This window comes from Macaca fascicularis, chromosome 12 (genome assembly GCF_037993035.2).
Source record: "Macaca fascicularis isolate 582-1 chromosome 12, T2T-MFA8v1.1".
In the NCBI taxonomy this organism is placed as follows: domain Eukaryota; kingdom Metazoa; phylum Chordata; class Mammalia; order Primates; family Cercopithecidae; genus Macaca; species Macaca fascicularis.
In genome coordinates, this window is record NC_088386.1 from 638,241 (window position 1) to 665,915 (window position 27,675).

At 42.4% G+C, this 27,675-nt stretch overlaps 1 long non-coding RNA gene and 2 pseudogenes across 1 annotated transcript in view; 2 read left to right on the forward strand and 1 right to left on the reverse strand.

The window, feature by feature from the left end:
- Positions 1-917: 917 nt before the first annotated feature.
- On the forward strand, positions 918-20,528 carry LOC141406922 (large ribosomal subunit protein uL23 pseudogene; annotated as a pseudogene).
- The window catches only part of LOC141408153 (large ribosomal subunit protein uL23 pseudogene), a 62,777-nt pseudogene continuing 36,019 nt past the window's right edge, over positions 918-27,675 (forward strand).
- LOC135966488 (uncharacterized) overlaps positions 21,426-27,675 on the reverse strand; it is a 46,482-nt gene continuing 40,232 nt past the window's right edge. The window contains exon 2 of the long non-coding RNA XR_010579801.2: positions 21,426-24,178. This is a non-coding gene — a long non-coding RNA (uncharacterized lncRNA). The remainder of the gene's footprint in view (positions 24,179-27,675) is intronic.

A 27,675-nucleotide genomic window follows, 5' to 3' on the forward strand; every position in this document is an offset into this window, starting at 1 on the left:
ATGTGCATGTTTACACTAATCTCCTGTCTGAACCTCGGAAGTGGCTGAATGAGCCTAGCAGATGATCTCTTTGGCTGTATTACAAATGATAATTTATTTTTATTTGTTTCATTCATTCATTCATTCATTCACTCATTCATTTTGAGACGGTCTCACTCTTGTCACCCGGGCTGGAGTATGGTGACATAATTATGGCTCCCTGCAGCCTTCAACTCCCAGGCTTAAGCAATCCTCCTGCCTCAGCCTCCTGAGTAACTGGGACTACAGGTGCATACCACCATGCCCAGCTAATTTTTAAAACTTTTTTTGTAGAGACTGGGTATTATGCTTCCCAGGCAGGTCTCAAACTCTTGGACTCAAGCGATCCTCCTTCCTTGGCCTCTCAAACTGCTGGGATTACAGGTTTGAGCTACTACATGTGGCCAGAAATGACATTTTAAAGCCAACTATTACCTATGCAGATATATCATGCTCTCCGGTTGTTTTATTTAAAAATAGGAATGCCTTAGGTTTATTGGCTCATTTTGTTTTATCAAAGAGTTTAAATGCAGTTGTGAATATTTCTGTTTACCCTCATAATAGCCTGAGAATTTACAATGAATATAATTATTGCCATTTTCACAAGTAGAATTAGAATGAAAAGATAAAACAGTGGAATACAGGTGTAGCTAAGAGTAGCAGAGGTAAGCCATCTATAGAATATTAAAATTTCTTCCATGTGTGTTGTTGGAAATCTATAAAACCAAAATTTTTTCGTGCCTGTAATCCCAGCACTTTGGGAGGCCAAGGTGGGCAGCTTACCTAAGGTCAGGAGTTCGAGACTAGCCTGGCCAACGTGGTGAAACCCCGTCTCTACTAAAAGTACAAAAATTAGCTGGGTGTGCTGGTGGGCGCCTGTAATCCCAGCTACTCAGGAGGCTGAGGCAGGAGAATTGCTTGAACATGGGAAGTGGAGATCGCAGTGAGACGAGATTTTACCACTGTGCTCCAGCCTGGGCGACAAGACTGAGGCTTCGTTTCAAAACAACAACAACAACAAACAACAAGAACAACAACAACAAAATCCAACATTTGCTAATACAAGCCAACTCACTAAGCTTTATGAGGCTCTCGTCCCTGCAAGTATTATCCTTTCCATGTACCCCAACATTAATGACAGCAACTGATACTAGCCATGTGACATACAATCCCAGCACATTGTTGGGCTCTGATGTTTTCTAGAAATTTTTTCTTTAAAGCTGTATTGAAATGAAGCTGTATTCCCTCAAGACCTGGTTTTTATAAACTCTATTTTTGCAGTTGAGGGAAAACAGTCTTAGGTCAGTCAATCCACTGTTGACCCAGAAATGGATTGAGGTAGGATTATTGTGAAGATGGAGAGGTGTCTGCAGCATCCTACACTCTTTCCCAGCCACTAGGTGACCATATAATTAAAATATCCTTGATATTTCTGTGTAGTTTAAGTTGTTTTTAATTCTAGAACCTCTCAATCTTCCTCTCTCCAATTTAAATGAAAAGGCATTGGAGTATCCAGAACACACTCAGCACTCAGAAGCAAAGCAAGAAAAATGGAAACATAACGGTCAATGCCCAGGTTCTCCCCCAGGATCAAATGAGGATTAATATTGAGAGTTGATTCTGAATAAGTCTTAACCTCATGAACATCTTAGTTGTTCAAAAATTTGTCATGTCAGCAAGGTGGTAACACTGAAGATTTTGTAGAGTCGAAATAGTATAGTTATGTTCTGTTGTATAAAATAGAAATGTACCACATTGATCAGAAAAAGCACACTAGCATATTCCAACAGCTTAATTTTTAAAAAGCTATGTTATATTAATAATTTAACCACATAGATCTGAGCTAGGATAAATGTTACATATTTAATTGACAGTAGTTGTTTTGCGCTCTCAGAGAGCTGTAGATAGATTTTGGGATTATCAATGAAATGGTTCTGACGTTTTTTTTTTTTTGAGATGGAGTCTTGCTCTGTCACCAGGCTGGAGTGCAGTGGCACAATCTCAGCTCACTGCAACCTCTGTTCCCTGGTTCAAGTGATTCTCCTGCCTCAGCCTCCTGAATAGCTGGGATTACAGGCACACACCACCATGCCCAGCTAATTTTTGTATTTTTAATAGAGACGGGGTTTAACCATGTTGGCTAGAATGGTCTCAATCTTCTGACCTCGTGATCTGCCCGCCGCGGCCTCCCAAAGTGCTGGGATTACAGGTGTGAGCCACTGTGCCCAGCTGGTTCTGACATATTTTTAAGAAAGATTAGGCTGATGCTATGGTAACTCAAGTTATTCATGATACATGTCATCTTGTAAGTAGGAGTATTCAATATTCATGATTTTGAAGTTGTTCCAGAGTGCTATAATCACCCCACTTGACAGACTTCAGAATTTGTTGAAAACCTCTGGAAATAATTAGCAAGTTATTATCATAGGCTGTAAACAGACCTTCAAAATGCATTACATAGTATTGGCAAAACAGATTGTCAGTCTGCCAAAAGTAGTCACTTTGATTTGATTTGCCTTGAATGAAATTTTTAAAATATAAAGCTAAAGTCTTCAGGATCACTGCACTGGGTTTCTGTGGGATAACACTGAACAGGGCTGCCGCTGAAACACCTTGGATGAGAGCCTCAAGCTCCCTGAACACAGCATCCAGCACACTACTGGGAGAATGACTGGGACTCAAAAATGTGTGCAATGAATGTACTTATGAGCTTGTTGGAGAGGAAGTAAAGAGGTTGTATGTAATTACCTCAAATTAGTACTACTACAGAATAATCAGTACTGGTAAAGTAAAAGCGCTAAAGTAGTACTAATAAGGTAGTACTAATAGCCCTACACTAGTAGTAGTAATAAAGTGGCATTGCTATTGAATCTATCCGTCTACCTACCTACCTGTCTGGATGGGAGGACACAGGATTTGACTGATAAGATTGGGCTTAGCAGTGAAAAGAGCTCATGCATACTTTGAGCAGGTATGCACTCAAACTTGGTATCATGTGACTGTTCTGAATTCGAGAACCATGGCTAAAGGGTGGAAGTTTTGTTTGACTGTGTCTCACATTTTCCTTTTGGTCTATTGTCTAACACATGTTGCTAGAATTCTTTTTACTCTACCTTTTATGTACGGACAATGCTGTTACTGACGAGATCACACCCAAGCAGATCGGAGATTGGCCCAATACTTACACCTACACCAAGGCCTTGGGAGAAATGATGGTGCAGCAGGAGAGCAGGAGCCTAACCATCGCCATCATAAGGCCCTCCATTGTGGGAGCAACGTGGCATAAGCCTTTCCCAGTAAGCCCACTTACCTGGATTCTGTGTTTTGCTTTCAAACTAAGGTTTTTCTAGCCCAATTATTTTCTGATGTCTTTCTTCTTCTTCTCCTCAGGATTTATAGCTAAGTGCAGCCAATCAAATATGAACCCATTATACTAGGGCAAAATCCGGCTTTGGGATCATGAGGGTCTTCTGGCAGTTACCCTGACTATCTTAGAGTTGGATGGAGATCTTAAACTAGCTTCTAACTACTCTAGTCTCAAAATTCCCATGGGTGATGTTTTTATATCTTGGCTTTCCCACTATAGCTTAAACAGACCAGAATGTTCTTGATGGCCAACTTGATAGTATTGCAACTAACTGCCAGGGTAAACGAGTTACAAAACTCACAGAAGGATCTCAGTTTGGGAATAGTAATTTTTTTTAACCTCAGTATACTGCTGTGTCCTTCTGAAAGTACTTTGGGGGCAGATAAATTCCAGCTCCACCACTTACTGGCAATGCGACATTTTTGAGTTGTTCTTTCCATAAAACAGGACAGATAATACTTTGGAGAGTTGGTTTAATGAGACAATGTATGAGGAGAGGAGTGCTCAGACTCTAGTAAAAGGCGGGTCCCTACTAAAAAGGCTCAATTAATATTAGTCCCTTCTTCTCCTCCCATATCTCTTGTCTCCCATTATACACATTTCGACTTTTATACTGTAAGGTAAAGGGACATAATAAGGTAAGCTGAATGGCTTGGGGCTTAGGAAACAAACTCAAAAAGACATTTCCCTCTAACTACTCTTAAGCATAATCTTTCCTGTAACATCTTTAAGCAAGTGAACACACATTACTACCAATCATGTTTTCAATGTTCTCCTAAGGAGGCTAAAATCAGGACTGAGGTGGAGAAGTATGGTTGGTGAATTGCTTAGCAGATCATGATATAAGGACAAGGTCCACCATAGCCCTTAAGATGTCACAAAACGCTGCAAAACCATTCATGGCTCCTGCTATGAACAACAATCCTGGCCAAATTTTAATTATTGGACAAAATGCAGAAAATAGCCAATGCTTTGCCATTGATCTTTGGGATCTTAATAATACTGAATTAGATAGTTCTATTAGCTGGGGTCTCAGTGCCCTTGTTTGAAATTTATTGAGATTAGACTGCAGATGTTCCAAGATAACAACAATTTTCTAAAATGTGTAACCAATGGAAATCATCTTTCTTTTAGGGTTGAGTTGATAATCGAAATGGACCTAGCCGAGTCATTATTGCGGTATATATAGGGATGAAGAAATAACTCTGAAACGTAGTGGAGGAATAGTAACAGAATTCTTAGTGCTGGCTTAGCTTCATTGATCCAAAAAGGTAAATGCTACTTTACTATCAATTGAAGCATATTATTTCAACGATTCTGGTTATAATATGAAAGCAGGATGAAACTGTTTTTTTTCTTTTAGAATTTTTTTTAATCACGAAAACATGTAAAGTGCTATCAATTACTATTTGAGAGTTCTATTTTGAAAAGTCTTTGAGAATTAAGGATTTCTCTTTTTTTTAAAAGAAAGAACTTTTTTAAACTTAAAAATAAAACCAGCAAAAGTCTTATAAAAATGAAGCAAGTAGCCCAAAAAATGGTTAGGGTTAGGGTTAGGGTTAGGGCTAGGGTTAGGGTTAGGGTTAGGGCTAGGGTTAGGGTTAGGGCTAGGGGCGAGGACTAGGGCTAGGGGCGAGGACTAGGGCTAGGGGCTAGGGTGATTGCAGATTCGGCTGCTCAGGGTATATAGTGTTGTGTTTATTAGCTTTCAACAATGCTAATCCCGAGTGCCAGGCTGCTCTGCGACCTTTTAGAGGGAAAGCACATTTAGTTGATGATTATATCAAGGCCTTTGATGGTATCAGAGGTAATCTGCTTAAAACTACTTTGTTGGCACAGACAATGGCAGGACTGAGAGTGGATAAAGGAAATATTCTTTTTCCTGGAGCTTATATTAACTGTGGGAAGCATGGTCATACTAAAACAGAATGTAGAAAAAAATCAGCCCACCAGATAGGGGAAGAAAAAAAACTGCTGATACTGAAATATGTCCAGATTGTGAAAAAGGAAAACATTGGGCTAATCAGTGTCACAAGATAGGAACCCGATTTTGGGAGATGCTATGAGGAGACCGTCCCAGGCCCCATTCCAAACAAGGGCATTTCCAGCTCAGACCATTCCCTCATCGCTGTACAATGTCTGTCCCCCACCACAGCCGGTAGTGCCGCAGTAGATTTATGCTGCACAAAAGCTCTGAGCCTTGTGCATGGGGAACTCCCGCAAAAAGTTCCAATAGGGTTCTGTGGACCCTTGCGACTGGGGATGATAGGATTACTTCTAGGAAGGTCTAGTTTAAATTTAAAAGGAGTACAAATACATACAGGAGTCATTGATTTAGGTTACAGTGGGGAAATTCGAACTGTTATATCTACGTCTGTTCCCTGGAAACAGAGCCAGGAGAGCATATAGCACAGCTCCTGATTATGCCATATGTGGAATTGGGGAAAAGTGAAATTAAATGAACAGGAAGATTTGGAAGCACAAATAAACAAGGCACAGCAGCTTATTGGGTGAATCAAATTACTGTTAAATGTCTTACCTGTGAAATAACTATTCAGGGAAAGAAATTTAAAGATGTGGTAGATACGGGAGCAGACACTTCAATCATTTCTCTGTAACATTGGTGATCCGCATGGCCAATTCAATTTAACATAGTTTAATTTAACATAGTTGGAGTCAGTAAATCCCCTGAAGTATATCAAAGTAGTTACGTTTTGCATTGTGAAGGGTCTGATGTACAACTTGGGACTATTCAGCTGGTTATAACTTCTATACCTATAAATTTATGGGGGAGAGATTTATTACAACAATAGGGAGCACAAGTTCTAATTCCAGAACAATTATATAGCCCCCAAAGTCAACATATGATGCATTAAATAGGGTATGTCCCTGGTATGGGACTAGGAAAAAATTTGCAAGGTTTGAAAGAACTGCTTAAGTGGAAAGACAAAGTTCCCGTCAAGGTTTAGGATATCATTTTTGATGGTGCCCATCATTAAGCCTCCAGAACCTATACCTTTAAAATGCTATCTATCCAAATTGGCTAGAACAATGGCTGCTGAGTAAAGAGAAACTGCAGGCTTTAGAGGACTTGGTTACTAAACAATTTTCGATAATCATTTTCCTAAAACAAAACTGTTTCGATTTTTGAAATTAACGAATTGGATTCTCACTAAAATAACTAAATTTAAACCAATTGAAGGTGTGAGAATGTTTTTACAGATGGGTCTAGTAATGTTAAAGCTTCTTATTCTGGCTCAAAATGTAAAGATTTTCAGACGCCCTATACTTCAGCTCAAAAAGCAGAGCTTTTAGCTGTAATTGAGGTATTGAATGATTTTGATATGCCTATTAATGTGGTTTCTGTTCTTCATATGTGGTTCATTCCACAGAATTAAATGAAAATGCTCAGTTACAATTTCATACAGATGAACAACTGATGACTTTATTTATCCAATTGCAAACAGCAGTTAGGAGTAGAATGCCCCCTTTTTACATCACTCACATTAGGGCTCATACACCTCTTCTAGGACCTTTGACTGCAGGGAATCAAATGGCTGATCGCCTAGTTGCTACTGCCATATCTAATGCTAGACAGTTTCACAATTTAACCCATGTTAATACCTCTGGTCTCAAATGCAGATGCAGCATTACGTGGAAAGAAGCTAAAGCTGGGCGGTTCCAAGATGGCCGAATAGGAATAGCTCTAGGCTACAACTCCCAGCGTGAGCGACACAGAAGACGGGTGATTTCTGCATTTCCAACTGAGGTACTGGGTTCATCTCACTGGGGCGCATTGGATAGTGGATGCTGGACAGTGGGTGCAGTCTACTGAGCGAGAGCCAAAGCAGGGTGAGGTGTTGCCTCACCCAGGAAGTGCAAGGGGTAAGGGAATTCTCTTTTCTAGCCAAGGGAAACCCTGACACACAACACCTGGAAATTCGGGTCACTCCCACCCTAATACTGTGCTTTTCCAAGGGTTTTAACAAGCTGCACACTAGGAGATTATATCCCGCACCTATCTTGGAGGGTTCCATGCCCACAGAGCTTCGCTCATTGATAGCACAGCAGTCTGAGATCTAACTGCAAGATGGCAGTGAGGCTGGGGGAACAGTGCCCACCATTGCTGAGGCTTGAGTAGGTAAACAAAGCGACCGGGGAGCTCGAACTGGGTGGAGCCCACTGCAGCTCAAGGAGGCCTGTCTGCCTCTGTAGACTCCACCTCTGGGGATAGGGTATAGCCAAACAAAAGTCTACAGAAAGCTCTGCAGATTTAAATGTCCCTGTCTGACAGCTTTGAAGAGAGTAGTGGTTCTCCCAGCACGGAGTTTGAAATCTGAGAACGGACAGACTGCTTCCTCAAGTGGGTCCTTGACCCCCGAGTAGCCTCACTGGGAGGCATCCCCCAGTAGGGGCTGACTGACTCCTCACACAGCCAGGTGCCCCCCTGAGATGAAGCATCCAGAGGAGCGATCAGGTAGCAACATTTGCTGTTCAGCAATATTCACCATTCTGCAGCCTCCGTGGCTGATACCAAGGCAAACAGGGTCTGGAGTGGACCTCCAGCAAACTCCAACAGACCTGCAGCTGAGGATCCTGTTAGAAGGAAAACTAACAAACAGAAAGGACATCCACACCAAAGCCCCATCTGTACATCACCATCATCAAAGACCAAAGGTAGATAAAACCGCCAAGATGGGGGAAAAACAGAGCAGAAAAGCTGAAAATTCTAAAAATCAGAGCACCTCTCCCCCTCCAAAGGATTGCAGCTCCTCACCAGCAATGGAACAAAGCTAGATGGAGAATGACTTTGATGAGTTGAGAGAAGAAGGCTTCAGATGATCAAACTTCTCCGAGCTAAAGGAGGAAGTTCGAACCCATTGCAAAGAAGCTTAAAACCTTGAAAAAAGATTAAACGAATGGTTAACTAGAATAACCAATGTAGAGAAGTCCTTAAATGACCTGATAGAGCTGAAAACCATGGCATGAGAACTACGTGACAAATGCACAAACTTCAGTAACCGATTCGATCAACTGGAAGAAAGGGTATCAGTGATTGAAGATCAAATGAATGAAATGAAGTGAGAAGAGAAGTTTAGAGGAAAAAGAGTAAAAAGAAATGAATAAAGCCTCCAAGAAATAGGGGAGTATATGAAAAGACCAAATCTATGTCTGATTGGTATACCTGAAAGTGACGGGGAGAATGGAACCAAGTTGGAAAGCACTCTGCAGGATATTATCCAGGAGAACCTCCCCAACCTAGCAAGGCAGGCCAACATTCAAATTCAGCAAATACAGAGAATGCCACAAAGATACTCCTCAAGAAGAGCAACTCCAAGACACATAATTGTCAGATTCACCAGAGTTGAAATGAAGGAAAAAATGTTAAGGGCAGCCAGAGAGCAAGGTCGGGTTACCCACAAAGGGAAGCCCATCAGACTAACAGCGGATCTCTCAGCAGAAACTCTACAAGCCAGAAGAGAGTGGGGGCCAATATTTAACATTCTTTTTTTTTTTTTGAGACGGAGTCTCGCTCTGTCACCCAGGCTGGAGTGTAATGGCCGGATCTCAGCTCACTGCAAGCTCCGCCTCCCGGGTTCACGCCATTCTCCTGCCTCAGCCTCCTGAGTAGCTGGGACTACAGGCGCCTGCCACCTCGCCCGGCTAGTTTTTTGTATTTTTTAGTAGAGACGGGGTTTCACCGTGTTAACCAGGCTGGTCTCAAACTCCTGACCTGGTGATCCACCCGTCTCGGCCTCCCAAAGTGCTGGGATTACAGGCTTGAGCCACCGCGCCCGGCCAACATTCTTAAAGAAAAGAATTTTCAACCCAGAATTTCATATCCAGCCAAGCTAAGTTTTAAGTGAAGGAGAAATAAAATCCTTTACAGACAAACAAATGCTGAGAGATTTTGTCACCACCAGGCCGGCCCTACAAGAGCTCCTGAAGGAAGCACTAAACATGGAAAGGAACAACTGGTACCACCCCCTGTAAAAACATGCCAAAATGTAAAGACTGTCAATGCTAGGAAGAAATTGCATCAACTAATGAGCAAAATAACCAGCTAGCATCATAATGACAGCATCAAATTCACACATAACAATATTAACCTTCAATGTAAATGGGTTTAATGCTCCAATTAAAAGACACAGACTGGCAAATTGGATAAAGTGTCAAGACCCATCAGTATGCTCTATTCAGGAGACCCATCTTATGTGCAGAGACACACATAGGCTCAGAATAAAGGGATGGAGGAAGATTTATCAAGCAAAAGAAAAACAAAAAAAAGGGGTTGCAATCCTAGTCTCTGATAAAACAAACTTTAAACCAACAAAGATCAAAAGAGACAAGGCCATTACATATGGTAAAAGGATCAATTCAATAAGAAGAGCTAACTCTCCTAAATATATATGCACCCAATACAGGAGCATCCAGATTCATAATTCCTAAACAGTATAATTGTGAATTAGTGATGAACATATTTTTGAAAGTTATTTAAGAGATTCAAGCAAGCACCCAGGTTTGAGAGCCATTGACACAAGGCAATCCTGTCACTCACAGATGAAGCTGTTAAGACATCCAGATCAGTCAGACCTGACAGTCACTGCACACTGGCGGATGTGCCAGGGGTACTGCTGGTTGTTATGACCACCATCTTTTCTCATTGGTCAGTGGCCATCCTTTGTCCATAATGATGGTTAGTGTCTATGATCAAAATTTCAAATACAATTATATTTTGCAGCTAATAAGTGGTAACATTGAATTAGCACTAAGAATCTTCCTGCCATGAAGTCAGTTGTGTGTTGTCTGCGTTCCCTGACCCTCACCTTTTGTGTAAAGTTTTCTTTATTACCTGATGAGTAGAACAAAACTTGTTTGTGCTCATTAAACAGGTAATTCATGTTTTTAAAAGATAAGCATTATCTTTCCTTTATCACTTCTAATAATTCAACTCTGTAGTCCTGATCAGTGTGGCTTACAAACTGGAAGACAAAAGACATTTTTAAAAACCTAATAGCTAAGTTACTTTTTGAAGCTATTAATATTGCTAAAATTATTGCTATAGAAAAGAGAAAAAAACATGCTGAACAGAACTCTGTGCTTAGAGATTTCTCCTGAAAAAATCACGTTATTTCTTCTCACCTCCATATGCAAAAAAAAAGAGAGAGGAAAAAAAAAAGCTATGTGCTCATGCAAAAATTTTAGTAGGTGGGTTAGAATAGTCAGAGTGCATTCATAAAAACTGAACTGAAAATATTTGGACAACAGCACCAATGACTATCGTGAATGCCAACATGCATCCCTAACAACCCCGTGCTGTTACTCTCCAAACTTTCTATGTCTTGCAAAGTATTAGAACTTCCGATCTGAAGCCATACCACTCAGAGGGACTGCAAAATATATAAAGACATCTCCTTTAGGATGTCCTTAGAGAATTCAAGGGAAAAAAGTTAAATAATTTAATAAGTGCTTTTGGGTACATCTATTTAGCAGTAGGGGGTAAGATTAGAGATAGATCGTAAAGATAATAGTACAGTTAGGGTTAGGAGTAGGGTCTGGGTCAGAGTCAGGGCCGGAAGTATGGTTAGAGGTGGGGTCATGGTCAGGGTCAAGATCAGAGTCAGGGTCAAAGGGTCAGAATTAGGGACCAGGGTAGGGATCAGGGTTTAGGGTCAGGGTTAAAGTCTACAGACAGGATTGGGGTTAGGATTAGAACCAGAGCTTTGTTCTCCTCAGGACCCACCCAAGAAGAGGCCATGGCTTTGGAGCACCTGTTAGTGTGTTCACAGTGAAGACCAGAGTTTTGTTGTCCTCAAGACTGACCTGGGGAGATGTGGCTACGGGCTAGTGAGGAAGGTGAGGCAAAAGCTTCCTGTCTGTTACCCGGGTGCTAAAGGGAGATCTGCCATGGGCTACTTCACACGTTATATTCTGCAAGTCTTGTTTTACAAAAGCATCCCTTCCTCGAGGCTTTGGTTGCTCATCATCACAGCGTGTCATAACACATTATAAGATTTGGTTGTGCTTCAGCAGGGAGATCTTGGTATAGAGAAAGGAGAAATGCTTAGAGCCACTATCAGGACAGTTGGGATAAAAGCTGGAGATGGGCAGAGGCTGGAGGAAACATGTGCACCCTCTGTAAACACTTTTATTCATGTTTTCATTGCTCATTTTTCTTACAGTGTTAAATTAGTAAAAATATTGAAAAATTGAAAAGTAGGCATATTAAAACTTGCAACATTATTATTATTATTATTATTATTATTATTATTTTGAGATGGAGTCTCGCTCTGTTGCCTGGGCTGAAGTGCAGTGGCCGGATCTCAGCTCACTGCAAGTTTTGCCTTCCGGGTTTACGCCATTCTCCTGCCTCAGCCTCCCGAGTAGCTGGGACTACAGGCACCTGCCACCTCGCCCGGCTAGTTTTTTTTTGTATTTTTTAGTAGAGATGGGGTTTCACCGTGTTAGCCAGGATGGTCTCGATCTCCTGACCTCGTGATCCGCCTGTCTCGGCCTTCCAAAGTGCTGGGATTACAGGCTTGAGCCACCGCGCCCGGCCAACTTGCAACATTATTTAAGTTTAAATATGTTATTTGTACCTCATCAACATTTTTTATTTTGTTGAGAAAGTCTAAGGTTAATTGGCAGCATATTTTTAATAGTATATAGAATAATATCTGTTTTATAAACATTGATATCCTACATTACATGTGTGAACCCTGAAAATCTGAGACCGGTCTGAGATTTTTTAGGGAGTTCATTTTGCCAAGTTTGAGGATGCGCCCCTGATGCCTCCGCAGGAGGTCCCGACAACATGGGCCCAAGGTGGTCGGGGCCCAGCTTGGTTTTACACACTTTAGGGAGACATGAAACATCAATCAGTATGTGAAAGATGTACCTTGGTTCAGTCCAGAAAGGTGAGACAACTTGAAGAGAAGGCCAGACAGGGAGCTTCCAGGTCATAGGTAGGTAAGAGACAAATAGTTTCATTCTTTTGAGTTGCTGGTTACCCTCTCCCGATGAGGCACTCAGATACGCATTTCTCTCGGTGAGCAGACGGGTGACTTTGGACAGAATGGGAGGCAGGTTTGCCCCCAGCAGCCCCAGCTTGACTTTTCGTTTTAGCTTAGTGATTTTGGGTCCCCAAGGTTGATTTTCCTTTCATAAGGTCTTACATGTTTTCCTATGAGCATTGAGTATTCATTGTGTATTTTATTACACAAGGCACGGATTTTTAAAAAATCATCAACTTCATGACTAGCTCTATAGACATAACTACATAGAGGTTCAACTAAATTTGGAAACATTCCAGAGTTTTGGTTTCTAATACTTCTTTGTGATTCTTTAAAAGGTAAAGTATTTTTTTTCCCATAAAGCATAGTAACATCTGAAATCACCCATAGAGTGTCCTGCCATTTTTTTTCTCTAGTTTCCCCATTTTCTGCAAAGCCTCATTGAGGAAATTGACTTTGAATATCCTTTTACACTCTTCTGTTTTAGAAAGCTTTGTGGTAAAACATTGAATCTTCATGGTCACAAGTTCTGCTCACATTCTTTCTTTCTTTGAATATTTTTTTTCCCAGTGGCCAATATTTGACTCTGTTGTATTACGGCTAAAAGGTAGGCATGGAACAAAATAAAGACAAGAAGTCTTTGGAAGAAGTGATCCAGTCACAATGAATCAATTTGCCTTTGGAACATATATTTAGAAAGTCACTCTTTTGAAAATATTTAGTCATGAATTGAAACAGAGTCTGGTAGGTTTGTTTTTTTTCCTGGTCTAAGGTGAACAGCATTTTAGAGAATGAACCCAGGACATAACCACAGCACAAGAAAAAAAATGATAAATAAATTTACACATATGTGTTACCACTGTAACAGAAAACATGTAAAGAACATTTATTTTGATTTATATATCAGTCTGCATTATTTAAATTTTTTTGTGTCGTAAATGCTCTTATTTAAAAAACAGGACTAGTTAACAGTGTCAATTACTAGCAATTCATGGTATAAATAATTAAAGAAGTGTTTGAAAAATATAACAATGTTTTAAATACAGTTATGTTTTATAGCAGTTTTTGACTTACACAGAAATTGCAAAAAAGAAAAATTGCAGAGATTTCCCTTGTAGCTTCAACCTACTTTCCTCTCTTATTAACATCTTCTGTCAGTGTGTCTCACATGGCTTATTCATATCTTACGTAATGTCTCACAGTTAATGAGCAAATACTGATAGACTAGCATTAACTAAAATTCATATTTCATTTGGATTCCCTTAGTTCCATCTTACCCTGACCCATCCAGGACCCCTCATGACATGTAGTCATCACGTAGGTGGCTCCTGGATGTGACAGTGTGTCCGGCTTTCCATCTCATGATGACCTTGACAGTATTGAGGAGGATTGGTCAGGAATTTTGTAGAATGTGTCCCCCATTGTGATTAAACATGGAATTTTTCTTATAATTATACTGAGATTCTGGGTCTGGAAGAAGTAGATCACAGAGGTGAAGTGCTACTCTTGTCACTTCATTTTCTCAAGGTGAACTGTTGCCTTTGATGTTCACTTGGATTGTTCGGCAGAGCTAGATTTCTCCACTGTGCATTATTTTTCCGCCTTGTCCCTACTACTGCACGTGTTCTTTCGGAGCAAGTCACTATGCGGAGCCCACACAGAGTGAGGAGCTCCACCTTCTTGATGGCTGTCTACCTCAATTATTTGGAATTCTTTTGCAAAGGAGATTTCTATTCAACTCCATTTGCTTATTCACCTATGTATACAAACACAGACACCTAGATAATTACTTAAAGCTTTAGTTACTATTCAGCACTACAGCATTATGTTGCACAATTCATTCCTGTGTTGGTCATGGGTAGCTCTTTTTATTGGCTCCTGTTTTCTTTTAATAAAAGAATTAATTTTTATTTATTTTTATTACATATTTTAATTTTTTTTCGTACATACTTTCTGATACCTCAAGATTATCCTGGCTCATATATTTACTGTCCCATTTCTAGTACCAGACATTTCTTCAAAGAGCCTGATTCCTTTGAGAATGGTAGGAAAACTTACATCTGACTGCTGAATGAGCACATTGTATCTTGTCCGTCCTTAGCAATGCTAGAAAGTATATGTGTGCATCTAACAGACCTATACACCCCTAATTTTAAAGGTTTCTATGTAGAACTGTATGTATCTATATTAAACCAAGTGTAAGTTTATGTTGATGTTTCAACCTCTGATCTACTATCACATGAATCATTCTAGCCTTCTCCCCTTGCTAATTTGTAACCTCCCACTTCAACAGTGAGAGACCTGGTTCCTACCATCTGCAACTTATGTAAGTCATTCTTTTATTCCAGATACAGATACTGTGGTTTTACAATTGTTCACAATTACTCCTGTTGGAAAGAACTTTATAAAATGGAATCCAGTGATGAAGTGTAGTCCATTTGCCTTCAGCCTACAGAATCTATTCATTTTTGAAGTGATTAGGTCAACACCATTTTCCCTACACCTTCATCGAGTTTTTTCCTACATTTGTGTCTTAGTCCGTTTTGTGCTTCTGTAACAGAATACCTGAGGCTGGGTAATTTATAAGTAAAAAAGGTCCATTTGGCTCACAATACTGGTGGCTGGAATGTCTGAGATTGGGCAGTTGCATCTGGTGGAGTCTCAGTCTTTTTCACCTCATGGTGCAAAGTGGAAGGGGAGCAAGGGGTACACCAGAGATCACATAGCAAGAGCGACAGCAGGAGAGACGCCAAGGAACCCAGACTCTTGTTAACGACCTACTCCTGCAGGAATTAATCCATTCCTGTGAGAGCAGAACTCACTCATCCCCATGGAGGACATTAACCTATTCATGAGAGATCCGTCCTCATGACCCAAACACCTTCCACTAGGCCCCACCGCCCCACACTGCCACATTGGGGGTCAAATTTCAACACGAGTTTTTGCAGGGACAAACCACATCCAAACCTTAGTAATTTGTAGCATAGTTAAATTATTTTTCACATAATATATTCTGTCCTGGGATACTCCACATCCTGAATAATTTTATTTAATTTGAATAGAGTTTGGCTTACCCATTTGGCTGTAAAATTCTGCGTGTTTTGACAAATGCGTAGTGGCAGGTATCCACTATTAAAGTATCATACGGAGTGCTTCAAATCCCCACCCCATGGAGCCCATGGCTTCCCATCTGTGTAGTTTGCCTTCTCCAGAATCTCACTAAATGAAGTCACACTGTGTGTATTCTCCTCAGATTGTCTTCTTCCAGTTAGCAATGTGCATGCAAGATTCACTCATGTCTTTGTGTGAGTTGATAGCTTGTTCCTTTCTACGGCTAAATAATATTCCATTGCATGAATGTACCACAGTTGGTTATGCATTTTGGGGAGCAAAACCTTCCTCTTCTAACTTTGTTCCAGGGTTGGAGACCTTCAAATTAACTGACAATAGATACATTAATAGGAGAGGCAGTATTTGGCTTCTTATTCCATAAGTATCATTATGGGACAAAATTCATCAGATGGCAGGATCCAGTTTACAAACAGGTAAAACTAGCCCAAAGACAAGAAACTAGACTAGAATCTGATAACCCACAAGGGATATAGATTTCCTTTTATTTAAATTTTTTATTATACTTTAAGTTCTAGGGTACATGTGCACAACGTCCAGGTTTGTTACGTAGGTATACATGTGCCATCTTGGTTTGCTGCACCCATCTACTTGTCATTTACGTTACGTATAGTTTTCCTCAAAAAAGTTTTTTTTTGAGACAGGGTCTGGCTCTGGGCCCAGGCTGGAGTGCAAAGGTGCAATCTCAGCTCACTGCAACCTCTACCTCCTGGGTGCAAGCCATCTTCCCTCCTCAGCCTCCTGATTAGCTGGGACTACAGGCACCTGCCATCATGCCCATCTAATTTTTCTATTTTTAGTAGACATGAGGTTTCACCATGTTGCCCAGGCTGGTCTTGAACTCCTGGCCTCCCAAAGTGCTGGAATTATAGGCATGTGCCCCCACGCCTGTCCGACTTAGTTTTCCATTGAAACATAAAATTTATCTCTGTAGTAACCATCTATTTTTGATCATAGATAATCAAAGTAAGATTATTCTTGTTTCAAAAATAAGTCTAGCCTTGTTAGATTGTGCCTGATCATTTATGTAAGTTTAGTAAGAACAAGAGCTGACCACATAGATACTTTCAAGCTTCCTTGCTGCAAGTTTTCATACAGGATCTCAGATTGGACTTTTAAAGGCCTTATTGAGGCTAAAAGCCAAGCCAAGAACATACTATCAAATTTCAGCTGCAGACCTTACAGCTTTGTGTGAATTCCTCTCTACTTGAGGCCCTCAAAATAGCCCCAAATTCCTGGGCCTACAAGGAAATGACCTTCCTTACTAATCTGTAAGGCTGTGAACCCCATAATCTAGGTATCAGACTGGCTTTTCTCAGAGTGCTTTGTAAGCGTTGACTCCATAAAAGTCAACCTTAGTTCCTTACAATTGCTGGTCATAACCGGTCTGAGGTACATTTCCTAAATATGGTATTTCAGTAAAAGCCTTGATAATATAGCCAAAGTTTCCAATTATGTCCTGTTACAAGGTGAACAGATTCTTTTTTTTTGTTTTTTTTTTTTGTTGTTTTTTTGAGCCGGAGTCTCACTCTGTAGCCCAGGCTGGAGTGCAGTGGCCGGATCTCAGCTCACTGCAAGCTCCGCCTCCCGAGTTCAGGCCATTCTCCTGCCTCAGCCTCCCGAGTAGCTGGGAATACAGGCGCCCACCACCTCGCCCGGCTAGTTTTTTGTATTTTTTTTTAGTAGAGACGGGGTTTCACCGTATTAGCCAGGATGGTCTCGATCTCCTGACCTCGTGATCCGCCCGTCTCGGCCTCCCAAAGTGCTGGGATTCAGGCTTGAGCCACCGTGCCCGGCCAAGATGAACAGATTCTTACTGGACTTTTGCTAACAACTATATTGTCATGAAAGTAAGAGTATTCAGTAAGAATTTCAAAATTCTAGAGAAATCAGGTGGGGAAAAAAAGATAAATGCTCCTTTTCTGTTTACAAAAGCATAATCTACTAAAATTGTTGTGAGTTAGCTTGAGAGTGGCCAGGTGTGGTGTGTAATCCCTGCACTTTGGGAGTCCGAGATAGGCGGATCACGAGGTCAGGAGATCGAGACCATCCTGGCTAACAAGGTGAAACCCCGTCTCTACTAAAAAATACAAGAAATTAGCCGGCGTGGTGGCGGGCGCCTATAGTCCCAGCTACTCGGGAGGCTGAGGCAGGAGAATGGTGTAAACCCGGGAGGCGGAGCTTGCAGTGAGCTGAGAACGGGCCTCTGCACTCCAGCCTGGGCGACAGAGCGAGACTCCGTCTCAAAAAAACAAAAACAAAAACAAAACAAAAAAACGAGTTAACTTAAGAGAAAGAGATTTCTTTTTTTTCTTTTTCTTTTTTTTTGAGACTGAGTGTTGCTCCGTCTCAATTTCTCAGTGTGGTAGGCAAAAACATGTTTATTAACAGGCCAGAATACCTAGTTTCTCTGTAAAAATAAGAAGCCAAAAGTATATAAACTTGGATTACTTATGTTCAGTAATTAATTTTGTAGTACTGTATCTTATTTATAAATGATTAGATATTTAATGGAAATATTTTACTTAGCTTAACTTTAAGGTTAAAAATTACCAAAAGTATTTTGGAAACTATTAGGCAGATTTACTGTAAAAAACTTATTATTGAAATAATGTTTTTCGCTTTTCACAAGATGGCACCAAAAATTAAGGAAGCTCCTGCCCCTCCTAAAGCCCAAGCCAAAACAGAGGCTTTAAAGGCCAAGAAGGCAGTGTTGAAATGTGTCCACAGCCTCCCAAAAAAAGAAGATCTGCACCTCACCCACTTTCCAGGGTCGCAAGACACTGCGACTCCGGAGGCAGCTCAGTTATCCTGGGAAGAGCGCCCCCGGAGTAACAAGCTTGACCACCATGCTATCATCAAGTTTCCACTGACCACTGAGTCAGCCATGAAGAAGATAGAAGACTACAACACGCTTGTGTTCACTGTCGATGTTAGAGCCAACAAGCACCGGATCAAACAGACTGTGAAGAATCTCTGGGATGTGGATGTGGCCATGGTCAACATCCTGATTCGGACTGATGGAGAGAAGGAGGCATATGTTCAACTGGCTTCTGATTACGATGCTTTGGATGTTGCCAACAAACTTGGGATCATCTAAACTGAGTCCAGCTGGCTCATTCTAAGTAGATGTGTATCTTTTCACCATAAAGGAAATAATGTTTTTCATAAGAATGACAACTTAAAATCTTAAAGCTTGTAGATTTGATTTTAATTATCTAGTAAGTATAATAGTTTCTTGTAAGCACTCAAGCAGAATAGAAACTTGTTTGTTGGCCGGGCATGGTGACTCACACCTGTAATCCCAGCACTTTGGGAGGCCGAGGCAGGCGGATCACGAGGTCAGGAGATCAAGACCATCCTGGCTAACACTGTGGAACCCTGTCTCTACTAAAAATACAAAATTAGCTGGGCGTGGTGGCAGATGCCTGTAGTCCTGGTTACTCGGGAGGCTGAGGCAGGAGAATGGCCTGAACCCAGGAGGCGGAACTTGCAGTGAGCCGAGATCGCACCACTGTACCCCAGCCTGGGTGACAGAGAGACACTACATCTCAAAAAAAAAAAAAAAAAAACAAAAAACTTGTTTGTTTTATATTTAATGTAACTCCTCTGAAGACATAGTTGTTTTATTACACAAAAAATGTGAAATATATCTTATTTAACTAAGTTGTATCCAAATCGTGTTAACTTGAAAAACATTTGGATCGGTTCTTACATTTCTAGGAGTTTGGGGAATATTTATTTATCAATGATTATTTTTTTTCCAATCTAAGTTAGAATAGAACACTTTTAGAGGATTTTATAAATGAATTTTGCAGTGCTAGAGTTAAGAAAAGTCACATATACAGAACATACATTAATAGACATACAAACACAAATAGAGATCTCATAGCTTTCGTCTTGAAATTTTAGCCACGAATCAGGCATAAATATTCTGATGGTTAATTTTAGGTGTCTGCTTGATTGGATTAAGAGATACTAACATAGCTGGTAAAGCACAGTTTCTGGGCATAAGTGTGAGGGTGTTTCTGGAAGACACTGAGATATTATGGAAGATCCACCCTGACCCAATGTGGATGGGCACTGATACGGTTTGACTGTGTCGCCAGCCAGATCTCATCTTGAATTGTAGTTCCTATAATCCTTACATGTTGTGGGAGGGACCCGGTGGGGATGATTGAATCATGGTGGTGGTTACTGCCATGCTGCTCTCATGATAGTGAGTGAGTTCTCATGATGTTTTTATAAGAGGGCTTAGAACTTCTTGCTGCTGCCATGTGAAGAAAGACATCTTTGCTTCTCCTTCCGTCATGATTGTGAGGCCCCTCCAGCCATGTGGAACTCTCAGTCCATTAAACCTCTTTGTTCTTTATAAATTGCTCAAAGTCAGGTACTACTTCATAGCAGTATAAAAATAGACCAATACAGGCACCATCCAACTGCTTGAGAGCCCAGATAGAACAAAAAGGAAGAGGAAAGGTGAATTACCTCTTTCTGAAACTGAAACATCCTTCTCTTGCCTTTGACATCAGAACTTCAGGATCTCAGGCCTTTGGCCTCAGAATGAGAGTTACACCATTGGCTTAACTGATTCTGAGTCCTTTGGACATGGACTGAGCAATGCTACCAGCTTTCCTGGTTCCCCAACTTGGAGACAGCCTATCGTGGACTTTCTCAGCCTTCATAATTATGTGAACCTTCTCTCATCTGTCTGTCTACATATATCCTACGGATTGTACCTTTCTGGGGAACCCTGATTAATGTGATGACAATAATACAAAATTTACTAGTTTATGTAGAAGACTTGGTTTTTGTCTTTACAAACATTTTATGTTTGTATTATAACTGTGTTTCTGGAAAATGGAACAACTTTTTATCTTCTTCATATGAGGGCTAAAGCTTTTTTTCACCAATGTTTTTGGAGATTTTTAAGATATTCAAGATTTTCTTTTGACATACAATCTTATGAAGCTGAGAATTAAATTTTATTTTTTCTATTTTATTTTTCAGCCTCAAGTGTTTGCTTTTGCAGATCCCTGAGCACATTGAGAGCCTCCAAGGCATGGAGTGGGGTGCCTAAAGTTTCCGTGATTATAGGGAGTTGAGAGACTCAATTAGGAAAGGCAAGGTCTAAAGGAGGCAATTTGGAAGATCAAAATTTTCTCAAAAGAACTATTAAAGTTGTAAATAATTCTTAGTAAAGTCATGCAAACAAGAAAGGAAGTAGAATTAGTTCCATATTGGTGGAACACACAGTCAGCAGAGGTTTGAGAAGGGAGAATTTAGTCAACTGAGAATTTCCCATGAAAGGAGCAAGACCAAGATCACAGAGACACCATGAAACAAAAAGCCAGGAATAACTTCCAACCCAGGAGGAGAACACAGAGGCCTCAAAACCAAAGCTAGGATAAGAAACTTCTAGCCTAAGAGTTACCTTTCAGACAAAGAAGCCTGAGATTTCAACTCAGCTTCAGAGTACTCAAAATGTTTCTGAAACTGTAGGCTTTTTAATGACTTAGCCATGCATGCAAAAGGCATTCCCTACGGTGGCACAGAAGATGGAGCCCCCATATCCAAAGATAGCCAAGGAGAAAGAAAGACCCCTGTTGTCAGAGTCAGTGGGCAAAGGCAACAGAGAAAGAGACAGGGGTCCTTATGGGGTGACACCCTTGCAGATTTAGACTTACACAAACTCCTGAGAACTGGCAGCATGACAACCATAAATGGGGTACCAACATTTCTACTCATTGGATTACAAGTTCTCAGGCATCCAAAATGATTAACAAAATGGAGATATCTAGGGCTTCTGTGGGAGAGTATGGAAGGTCTTTTTGAACTTTTTAATACTGTCAACTGGAGAATGATGAGCTTCATAAATTCGGAAAGCAGAGATTTCATTGTGTTTTTTTTTTTTTTTTTTTTTTGAGTCGGAGTTTCACTCTTGTTGCCAAGGCTGGAGTGCAGTGGAGTGATCTTGGCTCACTGCAGGCTGCACCTCCCAAGTTCAAGCGATTATCCTGCCTCATCCTCCCAAGTAGCTGGGACTACAGGCATGCACCACCATGCCCAGCTAATTTTTGTATCTTTAGTAGAGACGGAGTTTCACCATGTTGGCCAGGATGATCTTGATCTCTTGGTCTCAGGTGATCCTGCTTCCCAAAGTGCTTTGATTACAGGCATGAGCCACTGCACCCAGTGAGAGATTTATTTCCTGTAAAGGGTTGCAGCCTGCAGGATAGTCCTGACAGGCTAGGAAGCATAGCCTCCAGCCAGAAATCAGAAACAGACACTTCAAGGGAGAGGTAAAGGAAATAGTAATTTATACATAGTGGCATGGCCAAATACACATATTTAATAAGCTCTAGGAGGAGTCATGCATATTTATGAAAGGAGAAATGCATGCATGCGCAGTTGAGCTTCTTGCTCCTTCATGGGTCTAATGTACAAAAAAATGGCAGTGTTAACATGATCCCAGGGTGGAGTGTTCAGCCCTCTGACATTAAAAGTTGAAGCAGAGGATATGAAAACTCGCTCTGTGCATCCTGTGTACGCTGTCCAGAACCTCTCTGTCATGGGTGGTCTCTTTATTAGGCAAGAGAGGAGAGGCAGCTTCAGGCACTTGGTTGAAATCAGTGGTGGAGTCTTTTGAAAGGCTTGTTTCTGTTAAATCCTTAGGGAAGAAAGCCTTATCATGGTTAGCAAAGGAGGGAATATAATGAGGTATATCTGACCCCTGTCATTCTATCCTGCCCAACTTGTAAGAGGGGAGGAAAAGTAATTTTCTCTGTACCTTTACGGAATTCTAAGATGGGACCCTCTGTAAATCCGAGAACTCAGTTTTGAAAGTCACTCTGGGATCCCCTCAGCCAAGACTGGGTCTGTTCAGTCAGTTGGGAGCTTAGGATTTCATTTTCAATTGTCAGTGCTAATGGGAATGTGTAGGCTGTCTTCCCGGCAGCTGAATTTGAAAGAAACTCCTTGGATGGGGTTAATGGCAGCTGTATTTTCTGGGAGCTCTGCTTTAGATAAAGTAAGTTCCGGTAAGATTTCTTTATTTATCTTCAGTATCTCAAAATGTTTTCATTTAAATAATTTTTTTTTTTTTTTTTTTTTTTTTTGAGACGGAGTCTCGCTGTGTCTCCCAGGCTGGAGTGCAGTGGCGTGATCTCGGCTCACTGCAAGCTCCGCCTCCCGGGTTCACGCCATTCTCCCGCCTCAGCCTCCCAAGTAGCTGAGACTACAGGCGCCCGCCACCACGCCCGGCTAGTTTTTTGTATTTTTAGTAGAGACAGGGTTTCACCATGTTAGCCAGGATAGTCTCGATCTCCTGACCTCGTGATCCACCCACCTCGGCCTCCCAAAGTGCTGGGATTACAGGCTTGAGCCACCGCGCCCGGCCCATTTAAATAATCTTTATAACAACTTTTTTTTTGTTTTGTTTTGTTTTTTGAGACAGAGTCTTGCTCTGTTACCCAGCCTGGAGTGCAGTGGTGCGATCTTGGCTCACTGCAAGCTCCGCCTCCCAGGTTTATGCCATTCTCCTGCCTCAGCCTCCTGAGTAGCTGGGACTACAGGTGCTCGCCACCAAACCTGGCTAATTTTTTTTTTGTATTTTTTTTTTTAGTAGAGACGAGGTTTCACCATGTTAGCCAGTATGGTCTCGATCTCCTGACCTTGTGATCCACCTGCCTTGGCCTCCCAAAGTGCTGGGATTACAAGCATGAGCTACCGTGCCTGGTCCCTGTGACAACTCTTGATGTCTGAGTGGGTTCCCACACAGTCATCTGTTGTAAGACTTCCTGATTCCTTTTTTTCCTTTTGTCATTATGAATAGGGCTTCTGTACATAATTGCATGGTAGCTTTTGTTTGGAAATAATATCAAATTAGCTGTCAAAATAGTTTTGAATGTGATTTTTGGATTGTAAGGTGAGACTTGTTTAGCTTTGGGAAAAACTGCCCAACTTGTAATAGGAGAGGAAAAATAATTTTCTCTCTACCTTTACGGAATTCTTAGATGGGACCCTCTGTAACAAATTACAGATTAAAATGAGAAAAAAGTAGACAAGTTTAAAAACATGTATACCTTACGGATACATGGGAGATATTCAAGGAAAAATGAGTAAATCCCCAACAGGTGGCTTTCAATTCAAGTGTAAATGCTGTCTTCAACTTAAAGAAAGAAGAGTTGAGGCTCAGTAGTGGGGAGGTAACAAGCAAAAGCACAGTAGACAAGGGTAAGCTTTCTTATACAGATTTAACTCCATGCATTCTCTGTTGATAAGACTCTTTAGTGATTTAGTCATCCTTCCCTTCTCGGTTGGTGCCGAGAGAGAGAGAGAGAGAGAGAGAGAGAGATCTTTTAAATGGAGATTTCATTTATAGATGTAAATTTTCCTTACACAAGGGTAACTTCTACTCTGTTTTCAGAACTTCCTTTTTTAGCATTTTTTCAGAGTAATCAGCTCAGAATAGTTCTTAAGCCAAAGGGGCATATTTTGGGGTGGCATATTCTGGTTTCCTACCATCACATTTTGGGGTGGCATATTCTGGTCTTACACACTGTCTTCCACCAGCAATGAAAAGAGTTCTTGTTTTCCCTCCAACAATTTGTCATTTTTTTAGAGTTTAGCAGTTCTTACAGATATAGGCCTTTAGGGGGCGCCAGCCGTGACACCTGGAGCAAGAGGGCCCTGCATAGCCCCCATCTGCCTGCAGGTGTGCTGCGACGACACTGCCAGCAAGAGGGCCCGGCAGTGTCCCCAGCTGCCAGCAGGGGGCGTACGACGACTACATTGTGAGCAAGTGGATCCTGCAGTGTCCTTAGCTGCCAGCAGGTGGCGCACGGGCACCACACCATGAGCAAGAGGACCCTGCAGCGTCCTGGTTGGCAGCAGGGGGCGTGCTGCCACTCCACTGTGAGCAAGAGGATCGTGTAGTGCCCCCAGCGGCCAGAAGGGGGCGTGCCCCCACTACAAGGCAAGCAAGAGGGCCCGGCAGTGTCCCCAGCTGCCAGCTGGGGAGCCAGCTGCCACTTCACTTGGAGCAAGAGGGCCGGGCAGTGTCCCCAGCTGCCAGCATCGGGAGTGCTGCCACTACACTGTGAGCAAGAGAGCCCTGCAACGTCCCCAACTGCCAGCAGGTGGCGTGCCATCACTATACTGCGAGCAAGAGGGCCCTGCAGTGCCCCGGCGCCAGCAGGGGGCGCTGGCCACAACTGTAAGAAAGAGGGCCCTGCAGTTGCTCTAGTCACCAGCAGGGGGCGCACTGGCACAGCACCGTGAGCAAGAGGGCCCTGTAGTGCGCGGCTGCAAGCAGAGGTCACCGGAGCCCGGCCTTTCAGATTACTGATGTTTCACCCCTGTCCGCGGCTCCCCTTGCGGCGTGCGTCTCTGCGCCTGCGCCGCGACCCTTCCCCTACCCCCCCACACCGCGCGGGCATGCTACTCTGCGCTTGCGCGACGCCGTCCTGCGACTCTGCACCTGCGCCGGCCTGCGCTGGGGCCTGGCCCACGACTCTGCGCCTGTGCGGCGCCGGCCTCTGACTCTGCGCCTGCGCCGGCCTGCGCCGCGCCTGGCGTGCGACTCTACGCCTGCTGCGCGGGCGTGCGACTCTGCGCCAGCGCCAGCGCTGTACATTTGTGAGGGCGGAGCTGCATTCTCCTCAGCCCAGACACTGAGAGTATCGCGAGGGCGGAGCTGTGTTCTCCTCTGCACCATCCTCGGGGTTACCGTGAAGGCGGAGCAGCCTTCTACTCAGCCCAGACCCTGGCGTGGATGGCACCGCGAGGGCAGAGGTGTGTTGTGCTCAGCACAGACGTTGGCGGCACCGCCTCGCTTTGGGACAACTCGGGGCCGCATCCACAGTGAATAAAATACTTCCTGTTTCTAGCCCTGAATAACGTAGGTCAGAGACTACTTAGAATGGTTCAGTGTGGAAAACGGGAAACCGAAATCCCCTCTGAATCCTGCGCCCAGAGGTTCTCTCCACCCAAGGGTTAGGGTTAGGATTTTAGGGTTAGGGTTTTAAGGCTAGGGTTAGGGCTAGGATGAGGACGAGGGTTAGAGGGTTAGAGGGTAGAGGATTAGAGGGTTAGGGTTAGGGTTAGGGTTGTGAGGGTTAGGGGTTAGGGTTAGGTTTCGGGTTTCGGGTTTAGGGTCGGGGTCAGGGTCAGGGCTAGGTTTAAGGGTTAGGGTTAGGGCTAGTGTTAGGGCTTAGGGTTGGGGTTAGGGTTAGGAGTTAGGAGTTGGATTTGGGGTTGGGTTTGGGGTTAGGGATGAGGGTTAGGGTCAGGGTTAGAGGTTACGGTCAGGATTAGGCGTCAGGGTCGGGTTCGAGGTCGGGGTCAAGGTTAGGGTTTAGGGTTGGGGTGGATTAGGGTTGGGTTAGCTGTAGGGTTAGTGTTAGGGTTGGGTTAGGGTTAGTGTTAGGGCTAAGGCTAGGGTTAGTGGTTAGGGTTAGGGGTTAGGGTTAGGGTTGGGTTAGGTTAGGGTTTGGTTCTATGTTAGGGTTAAGATTTGAGTTAGCGTTCGGGTTCTGTTTTGGGTTAGGGTTAGAGTTAGGGTTCGGGTTCGGGTTAGGGTTCGTGTTTGGTTTCAGGTTAGGGTTCAAGCCATTCTCCTGCCTCAGCCTCCCGAGTAGCTGGGATTATAGACACACACCACCATGCCCAGCTATTTTTTTTTATTTTTGGTAGCAACAGGGCTTCACCATGTTTCCCAGGCTTCTCTCAAACTCCTGACATCGAGTAATCCACCTGCCTCCGCCTCCCAAAGTGCTGGGTTACAGGCATGAGCCACTGTGCCCAGCCTTCACTTTCTTCTCTGAGTTAGAGATCTCTAGTAAGATAGCCTTTTCACAACTTTTATTACAACGGAAGTATTTCAGAACTTTGTCAGGTTAAACTGTTAAGGGTATGTCTGTTTTTCTGTGATACACTGAATTTAGGAATTTATGAGTCAGTAATGAAAGTTGATCTGGCATCACCCTTGGCATTTGAGTTCCTAGATGGAGAAGGGTCTGTTTTTCTGGCATGATCATGGCTTACAGGAATGCAGCACCCCAAGAGGACCCTAGCAATTGGGAGAATTTTGTTTACATGACACTAAGCCCCAAATGACCTTAAATTCTAAATAAAAGTTCCAAGGGTAATTTGTATAAGGGTCTTGTTTTTTGTTTTTTGTTTTGAGATGGAGTCTCACTCTGTCACCCAGGCTGAAGTGCTGTGGCATGATCTTGGCTCACTGCAACCTCCACCTCCCAAGTTCAAGTGATTCTCCTGCCTTAGCCTCCAAAGTAGCTGAAATTACAGGTGCCTGCCACTATGCCCAGCTAATTTTTTGTATTTTTAGTAGAGACGGGGTTTCACCATGTTGGCCAGGCTGGTCTCGAACTCCTGACCTCGTGATTTGCCCGCCCCAGCCTCCCAAAGTGCTGGGATTACAGGCGTGAGCCACCGCACCCAGCCAGGGCCTTGTTTTTAAAGAAAATAAATTATATGACAGGTTTGTTTCATATACATATATATATATATGTTTATATATATATATTTGTTTCATATACATATATATATGTTTGTTTCATATACATATATATATATATAAACTATACTCGTGAACATTTTACTCAACATTTAAAAATCTTTAAGACCTTTCAGTACATAAAGCTTACATAAGAAAATCTAGCAAAAGTGTATAAAATCTAAACACATTTCTAAAAGAAAGGGTGAGGCTTTCAGGGTGGCTACGCTGTGTTGGATATGGGCAGTGTTCTCTCTCTCTTGTGGTTCTGCTTATATGGCAGTTCCAGCTCACAAGAGCCCTTGGAGCCTGTCTGTTGGCCTGCATCCTGTGGCATTTGGCAAGTGAGATCTGTTTAATATAAGGCGTCCATAAAGCCAAGGTTATGATATCTAAAAATAATCAACACTAATTCCCCAGAAATTTTGTCTTTTTTGACCAAGCCACTGGTGCAATGTGGAGTCACTGCATTATATGCAAAAAGAATAATGCCCTCACTCCAGAGTCTGAACCAGAACTGACCCTCAGTCGTGACTCCCCCTTTATTCTAGGAGGTGTTAACATTAGCTATGGCAATGTAAAAACGGTGTTTCTGGAGGCAGTGGGGGCCGAGAATGGAAAGTCCTCTG